Below are 26,433 nucleotides of genomic sequence, written 5' to 3'. Positions count from 1 at the left end.
CGCGCCGCCGCCGGGCCCCGACGAGAATCAACAGTCTGGGGTTTGAACCCTGATAATCCCTCCATCCCCTCTCTTCATCCATCAGTCCTCCAGCCAACACACACCAACATCCCCATCATCCTCCACTTCAACTCTCACACACACACACACACACACACACACACACACACACACACACACACACACACACACACACACACACACACGCCTGTGTCTGCTGATAAACGCCAGTCATGCTACAGTTAGCTCGGTGTTAACAGCTGAGTATCAGGGTACGCTGTGAACCTGATAGCTGCTGTCACACACACACACACACACACACACACACACACACACACACACACACACACACACACACACACACACACACACACACACACAGAGCAGGCGGGAAGTTGATTCATTAACATGATAAATTATTCATCAGATGAAAAGCGCTCACATCCTAAAACGTCCCATGTGGTCCAATTTGCAGGCGAAATGTTTATTAATTGTTCGGTCGGGTTTGAAGCAGCAGCAGGCTGATTGTTTGGAGGATCCTCCAAACCCGGCTCCGGGTCAGGGCCTCCGCCGGGTCCGCCTGGTGGACCGCTGAGTCCAGAAGACCGAGGCGTGTTGTTACCGGAGACCTGAAGGCCCGGTCTCGGTGTGTCGGCTTCAGAACCGCAAGGCCTAATATCATGAATCCATGAATCCAGTCACGCTTCTGAAGCAGATCTGATTTTTAACGAGGTGGAACCTGAACTCAAGGTCCACTTACTAGCTTTCTTCTGGGCTTTCAGCTGCACCTCATGGTCCTTGGGGTTGTTTGACTGATTTCACAGTCGAGCCTCGTAAAATTGTCAGAAAATGCTAAGAATCTATCGGTTTCATGTACGAATGTTTATTTTCAAGTGCTGATGGGAAGTTAATTCGTTAATTGTTTAAGGAAAGACCACTTTTGGTGGAGGTGGATCGGTCCAACCACACAGGACTTTCAACCAAAAGACCCCGCATGTTTTCTTATAAAACTTGTTGCGTATCTTCATTTTTATCGACCAACAGCTGTTTTATACTTCTAATAACCGGGCAATGTTTTTCTGTCGGCCAACAGGAAGTTAGCATCACATCGGTTGCACCGCTGACGGCCTCTGGGATTTGGGATTATTGCAGAATATAAACAAACGTTACTGAAACTTTACAAACTCCACTTTTATAACCGACACGGCTAGCTCAGCTAGCATTGGTTCTTCGTAGCCACTAGTTAGTTACAAACAAGAGAAATTCATTCTTTTGATGTAGTTAAAGTGTGTGTTTACCCAGACGGCAGCTGTTTGTTTAATATTGCACCGATGTTTGCTACAACCTACAGACGTTGCCACAGAGCACCTGAATGCACCGTGACATCACCCGACATGGCGAGGATCGATCCTCCGTCGTTCATGTTCATGTGGATCGATCTTAATGGTTCAAATGATCGATTCTCTTTTCGGGTCGTTTCATCGTCGTGTTGTTGTGGAACTCTTCGTCTCGCTGAGATCGGAGACGCGACGGCGACCGTGTCTCACATCGACTTCTCACTATGACCTTTTGATTTTTTTCCCCACGGATAGCTTTTTTTTTGGCGTCAATAATTTCCTTAACGCACTTTAAACACAGCGTGTGACGAGCACCGCGGCGTTCGCCTGAGGAGGATATTGACGGAGGACGCGGGTGATATTGATGGAGGACGCGGGTGATATTGATGGAGGACGCGGGTGAAGTTGACGGAGGACGCGGGTGAAGTTGACGGAGGACGCGGGTGATATTGACGGAGGACGTGGGTGATGTTGACGGAGGACTCGGGGGAGATGACGAGGGCCAGATTGTGGACTTGTTTGAACATGTGGAGCAGAAGAACCCAGCAGAGCTGAAAGCATCGAGGCAGCAGGAGAGAAGAGAGCCGTGGATGGCCGACTCTGGTCTCAGACAACGGGAGCTGGTTCCATGTTAGACCCCTTTGGAGGCGGCTGATCCACCACCAATGTCCACAGAGAGACATATCAGGTCTACTCTGTCCTGGTCTATGTGATTTCTGTCCCATCAGGACTAGTTTGTCATTTTGTTCGTTGGCGCTTGTTTGATCCGGTTTCACCATCAATGGATCAACTGAACAGAACGGTGGAGAGCAGCTTTGTCTCCTCTTGTATGAAGACGTTCTGATGACCGGAGACAAAGAGACACTGAGGATGGTAATGTGTCCTTGAGTCAAAGGATCGCTGCGACTTGGAGAGCGAAAGGTGATAAAAGACGAAAGAGAAAAGAGACTTTAAAAGAAATGGACGGACTGGCTGCTGCCTGATGGAGCTGTAAATCCTCCCCAGATGGCGGCGGATGATATCAGGATCCAGGATCTGTGTCCCGCGTCCCCCTTTGTCTCTGCGTGACTTCGGTTTATGAACCTGATGGACGCCAACAGCCGTATATTACCTCTCACCCCCGCCGTCTGTCCTCTGCTCGGCCCGGCTCGATGACATCACTCAGAAGCTCAATCACCGCCATTTGAAAAGCCATTCCCACAAACAGACGGGGCCGCCGTCGGAGGGCGAGAATGAGCCGTCAGCGTTCATGACGGCTGGAGAGGGAGGCGGGGGGATGTCAGACCTTGCACTTTTATATCGTAATTAAAGCGTGGGTGGGCGGCGACCTTTTAGGAAGTGAGTGTGTATGAGGGATGATTGGCGTTGCGGAGGGTAATAAAATGGTGGCATTCAATCGCAGGCCGTCTCCTTTCAGTGAAACTGCATGAAATAAAATTACAAAAGAGCAACAGATGTACAAAGAAGCAGGAGTTCAGTCCATTTTCCTGGAACGAAAGAAAATCTGTTTTAATCACATCGATAAAAAACCTTAAAAAGGAGAGATTTAAGGTCCATCATCCATGATTACAAACACGATGGGAAAGAGATGCAAACACCTGGAAAGACACACAGAACAACCACAAAACAACCACAGAGACACAAAACAGCCAAAAACAACCACAAAGACACAAAACAGCCACAGAGACACAAAACAGCCACAGAGACATAAAACAACCACAAAGACACAAAACAACCACAGAGACACAAAACAGCCAAAAACAACCACAAAGACACAAAACAACCACAGAGACACAAAACAACCACAGAGACATAAAACAACCACAAAGACACAAAACAGCCACAGAGACACAAAACAGCCAAAAACAACCACAAAGACACAAAACAACCACAGAGACACAAAACAACCACAGAGACACAAAACAACCACAAAGACACAAAACAACCACAGAGACACAAAACAGCCACAAAGACACAAAACAGCCAAAAACAACCACAAAGACACAAAACAGCCACAGAGACACAAAACAACCACAAAGACACAAAACAACCACAGAGACACAAAACAACCACAAGGACACAAAACAACCACAGAGACACAAAACAACCACAGAGACACAAAACAACCACAGAGACACAAAACAACCACAGAGACACAAAACAACCACAGAGACATAAAACAACCACAGAGACATAAAACAACCACAGAGACATAAAACAACCACAGAGACACAAAACAACCACAAGGACACAAAACAACCACAGAGACACAAAACAACCACAAGGACACAAAACAACCACAGAGACACAAAACAACCACAGAGACACAAAACAACCACAGAGACACAAAACAGCCACAGAGACATAAAACAACCACAGAGACACAAAACAGCCACAAAGACACAAAACAACCACAGAGACACAAAACAACCACAGAGACACAAAACAGCCAAAAACAACCACAAAGACACAAAACAACCACAGAGACACAAAACAACCACAGAGACACAAAACAGCCACAGAGACATAAAACAACCACAGAGACACAAAACAACCACAGAGACACAAAACAACCACAGAGACACAAAACAACCACAGAGACACAAAACAGCCACAGAGACATAAAACAACCACGGAGACACAAAACAGCCACAGAGACATAAAACAACCACAGAGACACAAAACAACCACAGAGACACAAAACAGCCACAGAGACATAAAACAACCACAGAGACACAAAACAACCACAGAGACACAAAACAACCACAGAGACACAAAACAACCACAGAGACACAAAACAGCCACAGAGACATAAAACAACCACAGAGACACAAAACAGCCACAGAGACATAAAACAACCACAGAGACACAAAACAACCACAGAGACACAAAACAGCCACAGAGACACAAAACAACCACAGAGACACAAAACAACCACAGAGACATAAAACAACCACAGAGACACAAAACAACCACAGAGACACAAAACAGCCACAGAGACACAAAACAACCACAGAGACACAAAACAACCACAGAGACACAAAACAACCACAGAGACACAAAACAGCCACAGAGACATAAAACAACCACAGAGACACAAAACAACCACAGAGACACAAAACAACCACAGAGACACAAAACAGCCACAGAGACACAAAACAACCACAGAGACACAAAACAGCCACAGAGACATAAAACAACCACAGAGACACAAAACAACCACAGAGACACAAAACAACCACAGAGACACAAAACAACCACAGAGACACAAAACAGCCACAGAGACATAAAACAACCACAGAGACATAAAACAACCACAGAGACACAAAACAACCACAGAGACACAAAACAACCACAGAGACACAAAACAACCACAGAGACACAAAACAGCCACAAAGACACAAAACAGCCACAGAGACACAAAACAACCACAAAGACATAAAACAACCACAGAGACATAAAACAACCACAGAGACACAAAACAGCCACAGAGACATAAAACAACCACAAAGACACAAAACAACCACAGAGACATAAAACAACCACAGAGACACAAAACAGCCACAGAGACACAAAACAACCACAGAGACACAAAACAACCACAGAGACACAAAACAGCCAAGGGAGACACAAAACAGCCACAGAGACACAAAACAGCCACAGAGACATAAAACAACCACAGAGACACAAAACAACCACAGAGACATAAAACAACCACAGAGACACAAAACAACCACAGAGACATAAAACAACCACAGAGACACAAAACAACCACAGAGACACAAAACAGCCACAGAGACACAAAACAACCACAGAGACACAAAACAGCCACAGAGACACAAAACAGCCACAGAGACACAAAACAACCACAGAGACACAAAACAACCACAGAGACATAAAACAACCACAAAGACACAAAACAACCACAGAGACATAAAACAACCACAAAGACATAAAACAACCACAGAGACATAAAACAGCCACAAAGACACAAAACAACCACAGAGACATAAAACAACCACAGAGACACAAAACAACCACAGAGACATAAAACAACCACAAAGACACAAAACAACCACAGAGACATAAAACAGCCACAGAGACACAAAACTTGACTTGTTGTAGGGCTGGGCGTTTTAACACACTGATGACATCTTAGTAACTAACCCTTTAAAAAAGGAGGTTTGAGGTCATTAGTGGTACCGACATATCACTTCATGTTCATAGTTTCATATCTCTGTGGGCAGGAAGAAGCTCGGCTATGTGCAACACTGACAGTGTGATAATATACATTTAAATCTTGTGTTGCAAGGTTTAACTGTTAAATGTTACAAACTTTAAGTCTTTAACTTTTAGGCCACAAGAGGGCAGCACATGCCAGCCGGCCGTGCTGGTAATCAGTACATACTGTTCCCTTCAGAAAAGTATAAGAGATAACATTTCAGGTTTTTCTGATAAGCTTAGTGACTTTAGGAAACTTTCAAAGGCGTCCGCGTGTCAAAGAGAGATTTGTTGTGTCTCTGGACTTGGTTTTGGTGGCGGTGTCTCTGATTTACTGCGTTCTCCATTTGTTCCAGAACAATATCAGTTAATACCAACAAGCTGACAAGGACACGAGCCGAGGAGCTCCAGCGTTTGAGAGCGTGGAGCAGCTCCTCCTAAAGTGTTGCTGCGTGAGCTCAGCAATTAGAATAAAACAATGTTTGACTCGGGTTCACTAGCTGTAACAAACGGCACTCACAGGGGGAACGGCGCTCGGCCCGGCCATTAAAATTCACACCATTTCAGTCACAGATGGTTCATGTCTCAGTTGAGCCAGACGGAGCAGGACAAACACAACATAAATGTTTAAATAGGCTACGACTCCGGCTAAATGTTTGTAATGTGAATTTGCACAGCACTCGATTTCTTTTCATACAACGCATCTTAAAATACACCATTAGAGGCTCATTATGACCCAGAACACTTCCTGGTTCTAGTGAATGTGGCTCACAATGACTTTTCCTGACAAATTTAAAGATCTTTTTCATTTTGAAAGGCCTGAATATTACATCCTATTTCTAGAAATCATACATATTTTCACTTCAATTGTTTTAGTTATTAAATGCAATACTTATTTGTATTTTGTATTATTATGACTATCATCATTATAATCACTATTAGACACTCAGAGAAACTGATGCAGTTTGAAGTTTGAAGTTAACCACATGTCACATCGTGAACTACCGTTTCACAACGTTAAGCACGTGTTCATTCTAGAGATGACATCACATTGTAAGGAATGGCTGGGCTTCAGTGCTGGAGCTCTAAACATCCAGTGTAGTAACAGGCCAGATTTCAAAGTCAAGGAGAACAAAATGCTTATATTTCACTTTTTTTAATTGGCTCACATCAAACGGAAATAATGCTCTCATCCTGATTGCATAATTTCCTCTTTCTCACGATGAATGTTGTTAATTACCACAGTGAACTAATTAAATCTGGCCTTGTCCGTGTAAACGGAGATGTCTGCCAGAATAACTCCTACACAGGAGTAAAAAAAAACAAGGTTAAAAGTTGCAGCTCAGATAATTAAATTACAACTCCGAACATAAAACCGTGAACGGCGGAGACGGCCCGGATCGTACCAAACAATAAAGTGCACACTTGGCTTTCCATTACTGTAATGCCATGTATTGCCATGTAACACGCCTGGGCTTCCAATACAATTACATTTAGATGAGAATGCTTTTAGCGGCAGCCCGACTGTATAACTGTGACATTTCCAGAATGTGTTGGAAAATGTACAAACCACCTTCCGCTGATGCATCACACCACTCCTACAAACCACCATTAGCAGAGTGGTTCGGCTCTCGGAGTCAGTCGCCTGCAGACCTGCGACTTTCTCAGAATTAAGTGGACTCTTAACACCTATCGGACCCTCTGGCTGGGACGCATTGCAAACAAACATAATCCAAGATAAAAAACATTTCCCCTCCAAGCGTAGTTCACGATGCAGTTTCCTCGTGTGGGAAAGTCAGAGACTTTCAGAGGGACTCGGGGACTAGAGAGACCTTCTCAATATGTTTCAGCAGGAACACATTAAAGACCAACGGAAGCTGTAAATGCTGTGAACAGCAGAGCGTGTTAGTAACCTATCTATTGTGGAGCTGTCGGATATTAGAAATGCGTCGCCCACGTAACCATTGTTTTTTTCTCTGGTTCTTTTTTACGCCTCCTTTTATTAACAGAAAAGTTAAAATATTCTCAACTTTTTGAGAATGACACATTCGGCCCGGGCAGCCAATGAAATAAAGCAAAGGAGGATATGATGCGCGTAGGAATGGAAAGGCTGATGTCACCAGTTTCATGATGAACTATATATGAGTCTATCACGAAGCCTCCAACCTCCATGTCTACTTCCATTCTTTCATATTTGATCGACCGGTTTCCATCTTGCCAAAAGGGCGTTTTTGAATCAGCTGTTGTGTTGCTTCTTGATCTTCCTGACCAGATTCTGTACGTATTAAGCCCAAATCTGGTCACCCACAATTCATCTTAAATTCAGGGGGAATATCGGATATCTGAAAGATCACATGCAAACATATATTTAAAAAGCAGTATGTTGTTTTGTGGGGACATTTCTGCAAGGTGAGTCCCCACAATGTCATGAAATGTGCAGAGTGTTAAAAGCCTTGTGTCAGCAGTTCTCCTCATGTGGAACCAGACCGGAGCTCTACCTGAACCTTCCAGCCCCCCTCCCCCACCCAAACCACCCCCCCCCCCACTCCGCTGGGTCCGGGGGGTGTTACGAAACAAGCGAACACCGTTACTCTACGCAGGACGTTGCTGAGGGACGACCTTGGGCTGAAACACTGCAGAGGGCTGCTGGTTGCGTTGGGCAGCCTGAAAGTTGCATCACATAAACATAATGCAGCGGCAGCAACGACAGAAACAAACAACGGATAAATCCCCCTTTCCCTTTTGATGTGAAGCTTTCAGCAGCTGGCGTCTGTTAGTCCATATTCACAAACCTCAACAGCCCCGCCCCCTTCCAGTGGTGCATCATGGGATCTTATTGAAATATATATATGTACTGTTTAGAGACTTGTTTTATATCGTTGAAGTGACAAACATCTTATGTGTAATTCATGGTACAATTTAAAAATGGAAATAAATAAATTCCTTGACTACCGGACGTATTTTTTCAGAAAGGGTTGTTTCCACTCTATTCGATGGATTGATACGCAATTTTTTGTACAGACAATCGAGGTTTGCCAGATGAAGAATGCTAATAAATGTGACGATCCCTTCTAACACAAGTCACACGTTTTAGATATGCAAATGAGGCACTAGCTTATGGTAACGCCTAAATATGTATTTTATATGTTTTCTTTCCACTTGTCTGAAAGAAGAAATATCATCGTACTTAAAGAAAACCAAATCTCATATTCCACCAGTGCTTGAAAAGGGATGTTTTAATTGTATTTATGAGGAATTCGGAGCCTTCATTCCGAACACAAACATCGCAGCTATAAAGTCATCCATCACGTTAGTGGAGTGTTTGAAAGCGACTTTCCAGCCCACATCCACAGATCGACTCACCCCCACAAAACCTTCAGCTCCAGTCACAAGGAATTAGAAGAGCTTGAAGAATGTTCTTTCATTTTGAAACGGAAGTGTGTCCGCAGGCGTCGTCCTGCAAAGCAACCCTCGGCTCGACATCTCCGGTTATTTCCTGTAGCTGCCAAATACACGGCACACGCTACAGGTGATGTTACGCAACCCGGTACTCTGCAGCAGCAGAGTCTGCTCTCAGTGTCGGGCTGCCTGCCAGAGTCACATCACTGTAATAGAGATGGAAAAAACAAGACAGGGTTTGTAGCTGCAGACAGAATCATTTGGTTCATTTTGGTTCATAATTCCGGTGAAGGTTTGTCATTAAAGCACAATAATCACTTTAATTTCAAAAAGTGAGGTGACTTTTTTCCGAAACACATTTGCTGAAATTGTACGTTATTACGCTGCATTTTCTCCGATGGCCGTTCTGCCTCTGAACTCTCGCTCAACGCATTTATATAATTGAGTTGCTGTTTAATACCATAACTCCTGAAAGCTGATTCCACATAAAGATATGACCTCGGGTGGTTTTCTCAACAACTGTGTGCTTTTCTTGCACTAAATAATCCAGAACAGTTTGATTGATGAAAATATTATGTCTTTTGGATAACCGTGAAGCCGAACGTTTAATGTGCAGTCTCTGAGGAAAGCGGGAGCTTCAGTAATTGAATACTGTGGAAATCCTGTATGCGGATGACTTTGTTTACATGTGTACCGTTGCCATAGCGATCGTTGTAGCTTCGGAATAAACTAAACCGACGTAAGACAAGTTGCAGACTCACTGAAATGAGGTAACAGGTGGAAGTGGAAAGACAGACTAAATTAGCTCCTTTTTGGCAAATTTTCTGTATTCAGCGTAGCATGAAAGCATGGTAAAAAAAATAGCTTGTTAGATCACTAACTAGGGGACAGCTGGCGAGTTAGCTTGCAGCGACGGTGAGTGAGGCGGAGGGGCCACTAGACCCTTTCTGTAACCGGTGTAGCATGAAAGCATGGTGAAATTAGCATGCTAGCTAGCTGGTGTGCAAATTCCACCATGCTTTCATGCTACACCAGATATAGAACGCGACTTGACTCGAAACAAGTTCCAGCCCCCCCAAAAAATCTCCATTTTCTTCAGTGTTGGAACGACCACTGATGTGGTTCTGTTCCCGATGTATTTCTACGTTTTCCCTCCGTGTGCGTCCTCGCGTCGTGCAGACGCTGTCATCGACCTCGGTCGCGTCTTCGCCTGTCGACTTAATTTCATTTTCTCGGCTTTACGTCGTGATTTTCATAATCCTCTTTGTTGTCGTCTCATCTCGTCTGAATAACTGAAGTTATCTGCATCACTTCTCTCTCTCTCTATCTGTGTCTGTCTCTCTCTCTCTCTCTGTCTCCGTCTCTCTCTCTCTCTCTCTCTCTCTTTATTCTGCCGTTGTAATTGATCACTTTTTTAATCTCTTGTGTGGAAACAAACATGTAGTTAGTTGCTGTTATCCGACAGAGAGGAGGTTTTAGCCTGAATGATTGTGTGATGAATGGGAGCGTTTAACGATGATTGTTACGTGACGACGACACTGACGAGGTTCAAAATGTCGCGTCTTCTCGGTTTCTATGGCATCGAAACATTCGTGAAAAGTGGCAGTCTGTCAGATCTACAGTTAGTAGGACTTTCATTTATTTTATTTTATTTTTAAAATACATTTTTATTAAATGTTTTATTTGCCTTAATGTTTTTTTATAATTATATATATAAATTATTCCAATGCTTTAATGTTTAATGTGAAGCATTTTGAATATCCTTGTGAAAGGTGCTGTACAAATAAAAAACACAGTTCTGTTTTTTAAACGGGTTTCATAACTCCAAGTTTCAAGGTTTTGAACTAAACAAACATATTTTTTTGTTGTCATTGCAGGACTCACATCCTTCTCAGTGTGGCGTTCGTCATTTCCCAGGATGCCACAGGTGTGATCCCTGCAGACCCCTCGGCGAACCAATAACCCCCCCTCAGTGACGCCATGGCAACCGCATCCGTTGGTAGACGTACCGGTCCCCAGCTGCTGCACTGAGGACGCCTCAAAGGGGAAACCAAAGAGGAGAAAAGCATTCTGGGTGTTTTTTTTTACTTGGAGCGTGAGATTGTCTGACTTTGAAAAAGAAAACAAGGATTTTGACTTCCCTGGATCCCGTCTGGGTGTCGAGATGCAAAGAAAATAAGAAGTGGAACAGAAGGCGTGGATGTAATGTGACTTCAGGAAAGTGAACAACGACTTTGTGGTTTTTTGTGTTTTGTACGAGATGTCGGCTCACAGGAGGTGACATGCGGCTCGCTCTGCCATGTAGCCTCGACGGCCTCCAGAAACCTCCCACAAACTGTTTCCTTCCTCTGAATCACCGCCATTTTTAACAAGCTGCTGGATGTACGAACACACACACACACACACACACACACTAAACCGAAGCAACACACAGGATAAGCTGAGCGAGGGCTTCTAAAGTGCTACCAGGTTATTATCGGCCCCGGCGCTTCCTATTTTCATCTTTAATCTTCGTATTCTGAGTAATCATCTTTTTAATTAATGGCGACGGCGGCGTGAAATCTTCCCCTTCGTCAACCCTCCCTCTCTCTCACACACACACACACACACACACACACACACACACACACACACTCGCCACCAGAGACACCTGAAACCAATTATCAACGGCAGATGTAGATGAGGATTAGAGACAGGAAGAGCAAGAGAGATTAGATACAAACACAAAGAGGCAGAAAAAAACAGAGGGGGGAGAAGGGGGAGGAGTTTAAACTGTCATTGTGGGTGATCGATAGGAGGGCACCGGTGTGGTGGGCGGGGCCAGAGGGGAGGACATGGCGAGATGGGGGCGGCGGCCGACAGCGGAGATAACCAGCGGTGAGTCAGCAGGTAGAGTCGACCGCAGGAGTCCCGAGTCCTGACCGGCCGGGACTCGTTAGCATTCAGGGCGGGCGAGCGAGGCAGGAAAGTACAGGGGAGAGAGAGGAGAGCCTCTTGGCCGGTCGCCACCATCGGGGCCAATTAGGAGAATTTGATTTTATGCCTTAATCCTGGCAGTGGGGTGGGAAAGCAGACAGGAAGAGACAGAGGAGGAACAGGAAGTGCCACCGCGTCCACGGACCAGAATCCTCCACGCCTTTTCTGCCTCAAATGTTAATCCTCACGTTGTTTAAGTGACCCCCCCATCCAGGAGGGCCTTCATCCCTCCACCTTCATCCCTCCTCCCTGCAGACTCCACATTCTCCGTACCAAGAGTGAGATCAAACCTGAAAGAGGCAGAAATACACACTACAAAGAGAGAGAGAGTCTGGACAGAGTGTTAGCTCGGACGCCCGGAGGTTCCCGCCAGCAGCTATAACTTCCTCTTTCTTAAGAGTTGGTCTTCGTTTCCCAGCTCTGCTCCTTGTGGATCGTACAATCAGCAGCTGCTTCATCCTCCATCACCCTCCACCGACCTCCACCACCTGTCCTCCATCACCTGACCACCATCACCCGTCCTCCACCCGTCCGTCCGCCTGGAGACTGGCCTCCGTCATCAGAGGGACTCTTGTGATATCGGCTGCTGGTGTCGTCATCTTCATTCTGTGAGTACATCAGTCTCCTCCCTTCTGTCTGAGTCTAGAGGAGTCTTTAAAATAACACATGGTTAACGTTGTAACGTGGTTAACGTAACAGCATGGTGGTTTACAGTGAAACAAGTGGGCTTGTTCCTACCTTTCACAATAAAAGCCCTAAAACAGGAGGAAGTGCTGGTTTTATTTTGACAGACTGTGCATAAACATGTCTGCTGGCTTTCCTTCCTGTTTGGCTGCCGGTCTCTTCCTGTGCAGGTAGGAACTTCCTCCACCTTCCTGCTGTGAGCGTGTTAACGTGTAGTTAGTGAACACATCTTGTGGTGTTTTGTTTGAACGGGTTGGAGATCAGCTGAGTTTGTTGTGAAACTGTGAAACTTGATTTGTGCCGTTGAGGCCTTGTGACACTGTTCCTCTGCAGCCGCAGGTCTGAATCCCTCTGAAACACCTTTGACATCCTTCATTGAGCCTCCATAAAGAACTGGCCTGAGATTTATGGCGTTTTAACGTTGTCTTGGTGTTAAAGTGATTTGTTTAAAGTGTTAAAGTGTTTGTCTGCGTATTGATGGCTTCACTGCAGACCGGGGATGCTAACGGCTAATTCTGCTGAGTTTAAATGGAGCCCGTCTGCTACACTGTGAACAAACGCACACCTAGAGATGAGCTGTAGCCGTGTGTGTTGCTGTTAGCTGAACTCTCAGCAGACATGAATCCAGTCTGAATGAGTCCACCTCCATTCACTGTTAGACTCTCTCTTCTTCCTCCCCATATTCTTTCTTTTCTCTCCCTTTGTAATAATCTCCTCCCCCTCCTCCTCCCCTCCTCCTCCTCCCCCTCAGCGTGTGGCGGCGGTGGTTGTGGTGGGCGTGCGGTCAGCAGCCGTGCTCCCTACATGCGATCTTTCATATTTTATTTTATGTGATAATAGCGCTAGCCTCGGAAGTAAATGTTCCTGCGTGGGAGGAGAGGATCAATACGGTTTTATTCAGCTGCTGCGTCCCTGAGTGTGTGTGTGTGTGTGTGTGTGTGTGTGTGTGTGTGTGTGTGTGTGTGTGTGTGCAGAGTGCGTGAGTTGAATGTGGATGTGGTGTAATCGGTGCGAGCGGCGTCGCTGGCGTGATGAGCTGCTGCGGCTGCACCTGATTGGTTGATTATGAGGGATTGTTGTGTTTCTCTGAAACCACCTGAATGGACCCTTAGTTGATCAATTAGTTGCTTTTGTTGCTTTAGTCGGGAGATGGTCTGGGCGCCCGTGTGACTGCGTTTTATTTGTGCAGTAAGATTTAAAAAAAACAAAGGTATGCAGAGAATAAAAGCCTCTTTTGAGTCCTTGAAGTGAAAATTTGAAACGCTGTTGTTTGAGGTGTCACTGATGGAACATCATCCCTAAAACATTTTGAGCAAGTAGCTGAAATAAAACATCTGAATGTTGTTGAATAAACCTCCAAATCCACTTTTTAAAAATCACCAAATATTTAAATATCGGATCAGATTGAGATTTTACGATCTCGTCTCTGTCCTTAATACATATTTGTTTTCTACAACTACATTTTTTCTTTTATCCTCTGATCCACGTTCCGTTTGTGGTGTTTTTCTTTGTTACCACGGTGATTAGACAGACGAATCCAACGGGACCTTTTTAGTCTTTCTGCCTGATCAAATTAATTGAATTGTCTGAATTTTGACCCGAACTGTGACTAAATTTACACTTTTTCTATGATTTGACAGATTAAAAACGACACATTCTGCTCCTTTTCTGGTGCATATTTGTGTTTCTGGTCACGACTAGAACACGTTTACACCTTACAATGCTATAAAAATGCTTTATTTTCCCATCAGGCTGTGCTGCAGCAGCTCTTGACCTCCTGCCCCTCCCTCCCAAAAAGCCCATCCTGCTCTGAATTATCAGCTAGCACACTGTTATGATTGCTCATTGTCCAATCAATCAATCGCTTTGTTTGAGGGTGGGATTAACTAGCTGCTGGGCGGATATTATGCTAATGAGTTACTCTGTGACATCACCATGTTACGGAAGAAAAGGAAGATTTAAATAGAGCTGTTTTCAAGATCAGCATCCGTGTTTGTGGAGACCTTTTAAAGGCACAATCCTTCATCTTCCAAGCGGCTGAAACTCTGCAGGACTGAAGCGCAGCCAGACGGCGGTGAGGCGGCGGGGCGGCGGCGGGGCGGCGGCGGTGAGGCGGCGGTGAGGCGGCGGTGAGACGGCGGTGAGGCGGCGGTGAGACGAGGACACCCCCCCTAAAGCTTAAGTCCTTCAGCTATTAAACACTTTCATGGAAGGACTTTGACTCGGCAGCGTTTCTGCCTCTAAACTCGGCCACATCCATCCCGACTCCATTAGACGCCACAATCTGCCGCTAAAGAGCTTCTGTCTGGAGACGCTATTACCTGCAGTAAGCGACGGCGGGGGGAGATAACGATTATGGAGCCTCCATCACCCCCCCTGCCTGCACACATCACAGGTATAGAGGCCGGACGGAGGCCTCCTTCGTCACTGTCTGGGCTGCGTGGCGTCGATAATGTGAGCGAGCCGTGATGATGATATCCAGCTCGGCCGCGGCGAGGGAAAATCACCCCCATTTACCGTTAATGGTGCTGATGCGCTTTTTTGTGACGCAAACCGGCAGCAGAGAGAGATTTCACCCGGAAAATAAATGGCACGAGAAGAATTCCAGGTTTTTCGCTGCATCTCTGCTTTCATTGGTCAGCAATCGTCCAACCTCAATCCCCTTGGAGGGTTCAAGGTTTTGGATTAAAGGTTCAATCATGCATCGAGTTCAGGGCAGAAGTTTGGCCTTTTTTCATCACATGAAATTCTAATGTATCATTTTCCCTTCCTGATATAAACTCAGATACCTCAAATTGCCGTAAAAACACAATTGCTTTGTCAATTAGATTTGGAGGCAAAGATTCCGTTTGCTCTTGATGAATCACAAATTAATGGACGGGTCAAAAACAACACAGGACTTTCACCCAGTGGACCGCTGTTCGTGTCCCGGGTCAACCAAGTTCTTTGGTTGCATTTTTTAGTTTTGTTTTATTGTCTTTGAAGTCAAACTTTGTAGTTTTGTAGCATGTTTTTGATGAACGTTGTGTCTGGAATGATTGAGAGGATGTGATGTGGTTCTTACAGACGCCGCCTGTCTGTCTGGGTTCGTGGGTCATCCGGAGGTTCTCACTGTTACAACGTGAAATGACATTTGATCTCGTCTCCGTCTGTCGAGGGTTTAAAAAGGTCGACGTCTTCAGAGCTGCGATCCGAGTCGACGCGAACGCTGATTTATCTCCGGCCGTGGCGCTCTAATGTGTCGGTGACGGCGAGTCGTGAGGGTAATAAGGCGTTGAATTATTCATGGCTCATATGAATGTGGGGGTGTAATGTTTGTTGACTCCTGTTGGAGGCGAGTTGACGGATCAGTTGAGATGCTGCCGCGGCGGCCTCGCTGATGGAATGTGGCGTTTTACAGGTCGAAGCGTTCGCTGCACAACGTTGTTATTGCTCATCCAAGCTGCCGTCGGCGTGGGTTATGATTCGTATTTATCAGACAAAAGCACCTTTCTTTTCCAGGGTTATTGGATGTGATTTATCCGGAGCTCGGACACTTACGTCTACACTAATTCATATTCACCACTAGCTGTGTTTAGCGGAGCAGCATTGTGAATGCAGGTTTAAGGCACTTCAGCGTCGGCTTCACTTCACAACCAAACACCACAAAACTAAATCAGTGTTATCTAGTCGACCAGGTCGTCCTCACTAGTTAACAGAAGGCAAACTAACTCAAAAACAGCAGATGAGAGTAAACAGATATAAATCTGTTCATCACTTTCCCTCAAAACTATTTCTGCTGATGCAGAAAAACCCCGCTGCGCCTGATTGAATTTGTCCGGGACGCGGTTCGGTGAAAGCAAAATGGATGTTCAGCCCGTTTGAATCGAGCGTCGTAAATTATCTGCATGTTAGAATTCATTCCTGTGTGTATGTATTTACAGTTTTCAGCAGCAGCGTTCGTCTCTGTGATGGATTCGTTTTTGCCGTCGTCGCCTCCGTATGAAGTCCTATCTGTTGCTACGGAAACTCATCACCGCCTGTGATGGAGACATCCATCGTATATGTAAAGTTGATAATATTGTAGTGTTGATCAGGGAGGAAGAACACCACGACAGCTTTTAATAAACTCTCTCGCTGTAATGTGAGCTGAAGGAAACGCTACTTAGTGAAATACATTATTTTTCAACGTTAACGAAGACGACGAAGTCAGAAACTCTTGAATCGTTCCAACTTTTCAGATAATTGTCTGAGAACAAACGATGCTAACTAGCAGTGAAGAATGGGCCGGGATTACCCAGAAGCATCGGCGGCGTCTCCCGCAGACGAAAAACAAAACACGGCAAACGATTAAAAATCAGAATCAATTAGCGCTCCTCGTGTTTGGAATGCACTTTCACCCAGAAAGTCCCGAAGCCGAGCGCGGCGGCGTCTCTTCTCTGGCTTTAAATCACAGGAAGTCACGGCGGCCTGTGATTGCAGGCTCCCAGGGGATTGTGGGTGTTTTGCTGGGGTGAAGTATGCTAATGAAGCGAACACAGAGCTTTAAAGGAAACAGCTCGGCTCACATAAGTTACCTGCTTATAGTTTATTATTAGTAAATAATCATTTTGTCTGAAGAAAAATAAGCGGTTTTCATACTTGGATTTTGAGGAATAATGACCTAAATTACTGCACGATGATCAAATCTATAATCAATTTATTTTTAAAAATTTTAGGCAATCATATTGATTTCATAACATCATAACACTGCATGTCCACTACCAATGACACACACACACACACACACACACACACACACACACACACACACACACACACACTACTGCATGTCCACTACCAATGACACACACACACACACACACACACACACACACACACACACACACACACACACACACACACACACACACACACACTACTGCATGTCCACTACCAATGACACACACACACACACACACACACACACACACACACACACACACACACACACACTACTGCATGTCCACTACCAATGACACACACACACACACACGCACACACACTACTGCATGTCCACCACCAATGACACACACACACACACACACACACACACACACACACACACACACACACACACACACACACACTACTGCATGTCCACTACCAATGACACACACACACACACACACACAACTGCATGTCCACCACCAATGACACACACACACACACACACACACACACACACACACACACACACACACACACACTACTGCATGTCCACTACCAATGACACACACACACACACACTACTGCATGTCCACTACCAATGACACACACACACACACACACACACACACACTACTGCATGTCCACTACCAATGACACACACACACACACACACACTACTGCATGTCCACTACCAATGACACACACTCAGGGAGCTGCTTAGTCAACGTTGTTCAGTGGAGCGTTGCAGCACTGCTGGCTGCTTTACTGCAGTACATGGAGGAAACAACTGCAACACACACACACACACACACACACACACACACACACACACACACACACACACCCTCCTGTTGTCTCCTACTTGTGCTGCAAGCCGAGGATGGATGTGAGGTGGATGTTTGGGGTCAGAGCGGCAGTTCCACCCTGCTGGAGTTTGTCATGTTCTGTGTGTGTGTGTGTGTGTGTGTGTGTGTACATGTGTGAACGTGTGTGTACTTTGTCACAACGAATTTGTGTTTCTGCCAGTTTGCCGGAGAAGCCGCCCACCTGCAGCCGCCACCTGCAGCGTCCATGCAGCACGCCGCCGCACGCTCACACGGTTCCTGATTAGAGGACATCGATGCTGCAATGTCACGCCGAGTCTCCAGACCTGATCCTGTCCCCGAGTCCTGGTCTGGGACACGGAGGCTCCTTAAAACCGTCCTGTAGATACGTGTATGAAAAGTTGACCTCCTGCAACTTCACACACTTCCTGTCTATCTATTGGTCGTATTCGGCTTTGAAACGATGTGACGGATAGTTTGTGTAACCCGGTGAACGTGAGTCCAATATTCTCTCTCTTTTAGCTCTGTTTTTGGTCTCCACCACCAACATGCTCCGCTGTGCTCACCAGCTAGCCTCTAACGGGGTCGGCTTGCTGCTTCTACACTGAACCTGGAGTCACGGTAACTAACTAACACTCAGGAAACCAAAACAAGAAGCTCAAAGATGCTAAAAGGTTCTGCAGATTTTCTTGCGTAAGTCTCCTGATGCTTTTGTGTTTTGTAATTTGTGGGGTTCCACCGTACACGGCGGTTGCAGTACTGCCGTGTTGTATCTTCCTCTTAAAGAGAGCGCGATGATGTCATCAGTGTAATGAACAGTCAAACATGTAATCAAACCCTGTTAAGTTAATGAATCGCTGCCGTCGTTAGAAACGGGAGAATTACATGCCAGTTCATTTCAGCACATCAAAGACTTTTATTACATTCTGTCCCGTTTAAAAACGAGACGTTTGAACACATTTTAAAAGCGATGGTGACATTTCGGGGGATGATGTTACATAATCGCCGGCTTCCCGGGAGGAGGACGAATCAGCGAGGAGATGTAAACAGAGAGGGAAGAGGGATATTCGGTGTGTGTTTCACACTCATCCACACACACAGAGAGCAGCGGGGGGGCGGCGAGCGCTGCTCCTCGCTGGGAGACATCATTACGGATCTCCGTCTCTCTTTTTTTAATTTGTCGTTTGCGTGGCGGGGGGGCGAGCGGGCGGTGGCTTCAGAGGACGCGTCTCCGCAGCCTGGCTTTGCTCGTTGTGTGTGTGGTGGGGGGGGATTAAGTTGCTTTTACATATTTCGGTTTTGCAGCGTTGACCTTCGTACATATTTGTTGCCGTTTGGGGGAAAAGTCCAGAAGTTTGAAGCGAGTTTGACCGCGGCAGAGAGGACGCCATGTGGAAACCAACAGATGGTGCGGAGCGTGTTTGATACCCACAGTGTTTAAACGCCCGAAATAACCTCCGTCGCTGCTTCGTGTGAAAGTCTCCGATACGTCGGGAAAGCCACCGTGTCCGCTCTACTGCGCTGCTATGAACGTTAAGGTTTGAGACGCCGACTCATGACGAGCAGGTTTTCTTACATACCGGACACCCTTTTGGTCCACGGGGGGCGCTATCGGACAAGGACACCCAAGGTCGATGCTTTCACGTCTGGAGATGAAAGCTTCGTTCAGCTAGCAGAGCGACGGAGACACGACGGTCATCAGACGGATTTCCATCGTAGAACTGTGAACGATTAACTAATAAATGATCGACAGAAAACTACTTTCATCGTTTTTCTACCTTTTTTTATGCCTTTCTTGAACTTATTAATTATTTCGACTGTTTGGTGGTAAATTATAACACTCATTTATTCACTCAGTTCTGACATCGTATAATAATCGTCAGATGAATGGATACTGATTACTGAACAGTCGTTGCAGTTAAAGGTTGGTCTTCCCTTCATGCAACACATTCCCTGCTCCGGTTCTGATCCACGACGAAGACCTATTTTCACGAGTCGATGTCCCAGAAAAACCCGCGTCTCTGATTGGCACATTCAGGCTGCCGTACTTTGACTTCTGTCATCTTCATCCTTCTGCATTTCATAAAATAATCTTTAGTCTGTGGTATGTAGGTGTTGTAGTATGTGTGTGACATCACGTTGGTTTGCCGAGATCCCAGCATGCATCAGTGGTCCCGGTTGGCCAGCAGCTTCGCTCGTTTATTGCTCTGCAGTAAATTCACCAGAAGTGACGGAGAGTCTTATTGGTGCTCAGAGTCTGTGGAGGTCCACGTTGGGAGGAGGTCTGGGTGGTGGACTGGTCCAACCAGCAATAATAGCCATAATTGACAGACCGACGACTCAAATAAATCCTGAAAAAGTTGAAACCTAAATTGAGTAAAAACACATCAGACGTCCCGTTGAGCAGCATTAACTTTTCATGGCTGATGAATTATTCGCCTGTCGAAGGCTGTTTGATACCAGAAAACAAGGTGTCGGAACGACTTCTGGTTCCTGTTTACTGGGTGGTTCTTCAGCGTTGGAGACATTTTTTCTGTTCCGAAACAAACTCGTTTGATGTCGAGCCGACGGAGCGTCTGAATCATAGATGAGAAATGATTTGTTTGGAAGAAGCAGAAGCTGTTGAAGCTCCTCAGAAGAAAACGTCAACCTGCTGTGTATTTGTTGAGACCTCGATCCTCCAGGTGAACGATGGTGTGGAATCAAACCAGCGGTTGTTTGTGCCACTTTCAAACAGTTGAACTACTTTCTGAGTTTTCAGGAAGTTGAATCATATGATTGATAATGTTTCGATCAGTGTTAGTGTGACCCGACTGACCAGACAGTGATGTATTTCACGGCTGTAAAACGGTGGATGAACACATTTCATTTTCCATAAGTCCTCCACAATAAAAGCCCCCTGTTATATTTGCAGATTGTGGTCTTCCTCGCTGCCTTGTTAGCAGACATGATTTATTGAAGAATAGCCGCGAACAAAGCTCCACTAATTAGGTGATAAACATTTACTTTCCTATAAATTCTTCACAATAAAAGCCCTCGGTTATATTTGCTTCATAGACGTTGTCCATGCATTAGTAGACATGTTTTATTGAAGAATAACATTTCCTATAAATCCTTCACGATAAAAATCCTCCATACATCCAGACACAACAGGAAACATGTCAGTGTGTCAGTCTTCTTGAAATAATCACTAAATGTCATCTGTTGATTCACTGTTTGCTGTTTATCTAACCAAGTGGTTTTCTTGCCTAAATCTAACTTTTGTTACGGAACGCAGTTTCGTTCTCGACTGACAGGAAAAAAAGTGGTATTTTTACTTTGACAAAAATGTCAAGAAATCTCCTGGTTGCTCACCTTGTTTGTTTGCTTGTTATAATTTTGATTGCATCACTTTAATCTCATGATATGATGCTCATTTTGGCATAATTTTCGATAATTTTAGACCAAAGAATAAATGAAACTGAGATCGACTGAGTCCAGATTTATGTAGACCTTCCCTCCGCTGAGTGAAGGTTAACTGAATTATGGACCTCAGCGAATATCGCCACGCCCTGATTCACGTTCACGTTTACCTTCCCCGCGGCGGCGTGTCATTACGTCAGCAGACGAACGGCTTGGAAGTTACCATCCAAGTCCTTCTGCGTTCCAGCGGCGACACCCAGGGGCCCCCTCGCCATCACGAGAGGGGCCACCGACTTCAGTGACGAGGCTAATGTCGCTAATCGGCGGGGCTAAAGGTCCAGGCCGTGCAGCGGTCCGGGCGGTGACACCGCGCTGCTGTAATGGCCAATTAGAGATGACATAGTGTGGAGGAGTCAGACATGTGGGGGAGATTAGAGCCCTGATGTCGGACGGGTCGTCACTCCGCTGGGAGGCGAGGAAGTGGGCGTGCTGCTGACGCACTGTGATCCGTCTAGCACTTCGCCCTCGATATATCCTTCCTGTCGGCGTCACCGATTCTTTACGAGTGACGTATCTCCGATTAGAAGACGTGTGACGTACATCGCTAAATTAAGAGGCGACGCCGTGGGCTTCTATGACATCATCCCCCCTCCTCGTCTCGTTCTATGTGAAACATCTAACCATCTGACGTTACAATGACACCTGCTGTTCTCATTATTTATTATTTTTCCGTTTTTATTGTCAGAAATCCCACAAGAAGACTAAAATCAAAATTACTTTCTTATTGCCTGTCTGTCTCTCAGCTCCAAGCCCATTGGTTCCTACTGTGCAGCTATTTAAAAACATAGATATATATAATCTAAGATTTTTTTTATCAAAGTAAAGTGCTAAAAGAGCTGCTCACTGTAGACAAATGAACAGGAAAGAGCGCATTTGTTGGGGACTATTTTCCGAAGCACAGTGTGTGTGTGTGTGTGTGTGTGTGTGTGTGTGTGTGTGTGTGTGTGTGTGTGTGTGTGTGTGTGGAGTCGAATTAAACTACAGTGTGTGTGTGTGTGTGTGTGTGTGTGTGTGTGTGTGTGTGTTCATGGTAATAAAGGAATAACAGTGATGAGTTTTTAATGGAGCTCTATAATCTGACTTTCTGCAGCGAGATAGAAGCAGATGTTGGTTTGGCCACCACTTGAAAAAATAAATGAAACAGAGCTGGATATGTTGATGTTTAATCTGCATGATTATGAAGGGATGGCTTCATTTTGTTTTGGTTTATGGGAATCATGTCAATTTCTAAATGGAAGAGGACCCAGGATTGAGCCCTGGGGAACTCCACACATCGTGTTAGTTGTTCCTGACTTGTTTGTGTCTAACATTTGAGTCTCAGTAAATTAGTCTCTGAGAGTTTCGGAGCACAGAAAGGTCAAAGCAGACATTTTCATGGCAGCTTCATGTAAAACTGGAACGTAATTATGAAGCGTTGCCGTTGATGGCGAGCTGAATGTTCGTCCGCTGAGGACAACAGGCTGTGATGTCGCTGCTCAGTAATGACTCCTCCCTTGCTCCTTTTCCTTTTTCTTATTTCCTTTCCTCTCTTTATCTTTATCTGTTTCCGTCTAATTTCTCTCTGCAGGTCCGTCAATCTTTTAACCGGCTTTTTGCTCCATGTTTTTTTCTTTATCTATTTCAATTATTCCGGTTTCTTCCTTATCTACTCCACCTCTCCTGCATTTGTCCCATTTTCTCGCATCTTTCTCTGAATTACAATCTTGCTGTTTTCTTTTTTTTTTCTAGCATTGTTCTTCATCTTCTTTTCTTCCACTCTTCTTCCTCCTTACTTTCACCTCTAGCTGGTTCATCTTCATTTTATTATTTTCATTTTTGTGTCCCACCTGCTTCTCCTTCCGTTCCCTTTTCATTTTTGGTAATCATTTTTCTTTCTTCATCTTTTCCTGCGTGGACCAATTTCTCCCTCACCTTTCCTCTCCATTTCCTCCCTGTCATCAGTCTCCCTTTCCTGTCCCTTCCACTTTTCCCTCCTTCTCCTGGTTGCCATCTGCTCGGGGGTTCTTTGGCCTTTTAATTACGGTCTGATTTCCCAAGGCACCAGCCATACTGTCCCCCCCCCTCCTCCTCCTCCTCTTCGTCACCGGTGGCCTTGGCGAAGCCGTTCATCTCACGGAGGTAAGGGGCTGCGAAGTCACTGAGAAATCAATCGCCGTATTCCCACGGAGCTCAACGACTCCCATGACTCACTTTGTCACTCAAAGACACCCGCTGTTTTATTTTATTTTGGCGAGCTTCACCCAGACATCCAGGCAGCCGGTTGGTTTAAAAATAGCCGTGGTGCTGGTTTCCCTGTGGAAACCTCCGAGCCGGTGCTGCAGTGGTGAACAGTCACATGATCCCTGCTGGCTCACGCTGGTGAATGTTGCCCAGAATCCTTTCACACTGCAGCCGAATCCCAATTTTCATTCTGAATGGGTTTTTTTTTTTCAACCTAAAACCTCCCGTGTGTCGACTCTTGCAGAGTTGAATGCAGCTTTCTTCAATATATTCCTGATGGAAGCTCAAAAATCCACTACAGCAGCGCTCAGCGATGTCTATTTGTATTTATTTGTTGTTCAAGCAACTGAGCTCACATCGATAATGAAGCAGACGAGTTCCATGTAAACATTCAGTTGGATACTTAAAATACAAACTGAGCACCACTGTGTTTCACCAAATACACAAAATAATTCTTAATCTTGGTGAATAATGATCTTCCATTCATTTTAATGGTGCTTTCACAGTTTTATTATGTTATTGGTGTGAGTCTGTGTTGAAGTAATTTCCAGGAGTTTTTCAGGACGGAAACTTGAGGGAGAAAAAAAAAGTCCCGCTTATTAATCAGCCTGGATTCCTGTGTTTAGACATTATCAACACTTACTGTCATTGCATCACCTGCTGTCATGGCAACAACACACTGACATGTTATTCACAACTGAGTCTGAGCACTTTGTTCCTAGTTTTAATTTTATGATCCTTTTTGTTTCTCTCTGATGCAAACTGGCCCTGAAGCCGAGGACTAAAGTGGAGTGAATTTCCTTCTGTACCTTATTTAAACTCAAACGGCTTCAGCGGATTAGAATGTTTCATGAATCAAAGCCAAAAAACGTGGATAAATTGTAAAATGTTAAAAATAGCCACAGCCCGTCGTCTCTGCGACTTTCAGGAGATGCTAAATCAGGCCAACGGGACGACGTCGGAGTAAAGCCTCCTTCACGGATTAGATCAGCAGCCCTCCAGGAGTTATTTACAATATTTGGGATGCCTTTTCAAGTGCAAATGTGTTGCTGGAGAAACTCCGTCTGCCGCGGCTGTGAAGCTCGGATGAAGGCTGGAATACGTCGGCAGCTGTTTCCCTGATTTCCTCTCACTCTCCACTTTCTACTCGTTTCCTTTATGTGAAGGGGAGGGAACCCGGCCAGGACTCGCTCCACGTCCTGTTCTGGCCTCTTCAGGCTCGCGGATCAAAGCGTGTTCACAGATATCACAGGGATGATGTACAGTACACGCCGCACGGCCAAAAGTATGAACCCTCTACGTGATGCTGTAACAGAAGGCATCCGTTCAGAGGGTCTGCTGCCTGCAGCCTCTTCAGGGGCAAGCCGGTCCCTCGGACCCTGGAAGTGCTGCTCATAGTGATTCACACCCTCCTGACTGGTCCACATCACCTAGACCACAAACCTGAACCCGAACCCAACCCTCAAACTGCCAACTTTACACATCATACCAGCACATTTATCAGTCTGAGACAAGTGGACTTAAGGGTCATAGTGTCCTACAGTCCCAATAACTTTACCCAGAATGCTGCTCTGTCACTTTCTGAGCCACCTGCCCGAGGCTGTGATGTTTTCCAGCATGCTCCTGCAGGGTTGTTGATGACGCTCATCGCTCGTCGACTCCGGAGGCCAAGAACAGTTGTTTGCTTTTAGTCCAGCAGCAAAAGTGAACTGCAGCTTGTGAAGGCCTTGCTGCAGACGGACGATCAATACAGAACATGTCGAGCCTCCAAATTGCACCAAATTTGACACGGTGCTGCCTGTGGTTCTCAGCGGTCCACCCTCCAGGTTTCAAGCTGATTCCATGAACGGTTCTTGAGATATGTGAAGACACACACCCAGAGATTCAGGCGGGTGGATCTGTAGAGGAGAGTTATTGTCTTTGCCGTGTACTTCAGCGAATAAGCGGTCCTGATCCTCCAGAACTACTTCACAGGAGGGCTGTTGTTGCTCCACTTCCCCATAGCAACACTTTAAGTTGACTCGGCCAATTTACTAGGACAAGAGCCTGACGACGCGGAGACCAGACTAACTGAAAGATCACAAACCACAGATACTATTTAAGACACTATTTGAATGGCTGAGTCGCTTGTTAACGCTAACATCGTCCTGCTTCCAGCTTGTCAAGATTTTCTGTTTTCTATAATTAAAAATTAAACATCTTTTGTGGTTGATTTTATAAATTATTTTTTAAATACAGAGAAAAATCATTTCAAAAAACAATTATGAACTATTTAATAATGAAAATGATTAGTTCCAGCCGTAGAAATTAATCAGCTGCAGCTCTGTTTTGTAGATTTTAATTCCCAGAAACTCGGCTTTATCTCAATTTCCTATTTAAACTGCATTCACCTGACCTCTGACCCCTCCAAGGAGGTGCAGGGGTCCTGAACTACCTGCTGATCTGCTCCGGAGCAGCTGGCGAGAGGAGGAGGAGGAGACGGTAGGACGGACAGATGGGGAAGCTGGAGAGGAGGAAGGAGGAGGAGGGAGTTATTTTTACCTCTCTAAATCACATGCTGTGGATGTTGGTGGGTAATATATGGGCGGCTGGTTGTGCTCAAACAGCCAGAGTATGACTGA

At 45.4% G+C, this 26,433-nt stretch overlaps 1 protein-coding gene across 3 annotated transcripts in view; it reads left to right on the top strand.

The window, feature by feature from the left end:
• The first annotated feature begins 11,796 nt into the window (after positions 1–11,796).
• The window catches only part of LOC311027367 (glutamate receptor ionotropic, kainate 5-like), a 100,689-nt gene continuing 86,052 nt past the window's right edge, over positions 11,797–26,433 (top strand). For all 3 annotated transcript variants that reach the window (XM_084031365.1, XM_084031364.1, XM_084031363.1), the window contains exon 1: positions 11,797–12,541. The gene's annotated coding sequence lies outside the window, so the exon portion shown is untranslated. The remainder of the gene's footprint in view (positions 12,542–26,433) is intronic.

This window comes from Eutrigla gurnardus, assembly GCF_963514095.1.
Source record: "Eutrigla gurnardus genome assembly, chromosome: 17".
In the NCBI taxonomy this organism is placed as follows: domain Eukaryota; kingdom Metazoa; phylum Chordata; class Actinopteri; order Perciformes; family Triglidae; genus Eutrigla; species Eutrigla gurnardus.
The sequence above is the reverse complement of the archived record's forward strand: the minus strand, read 5'-3'. Positions and strand labels throughout refer to the sequence as shown.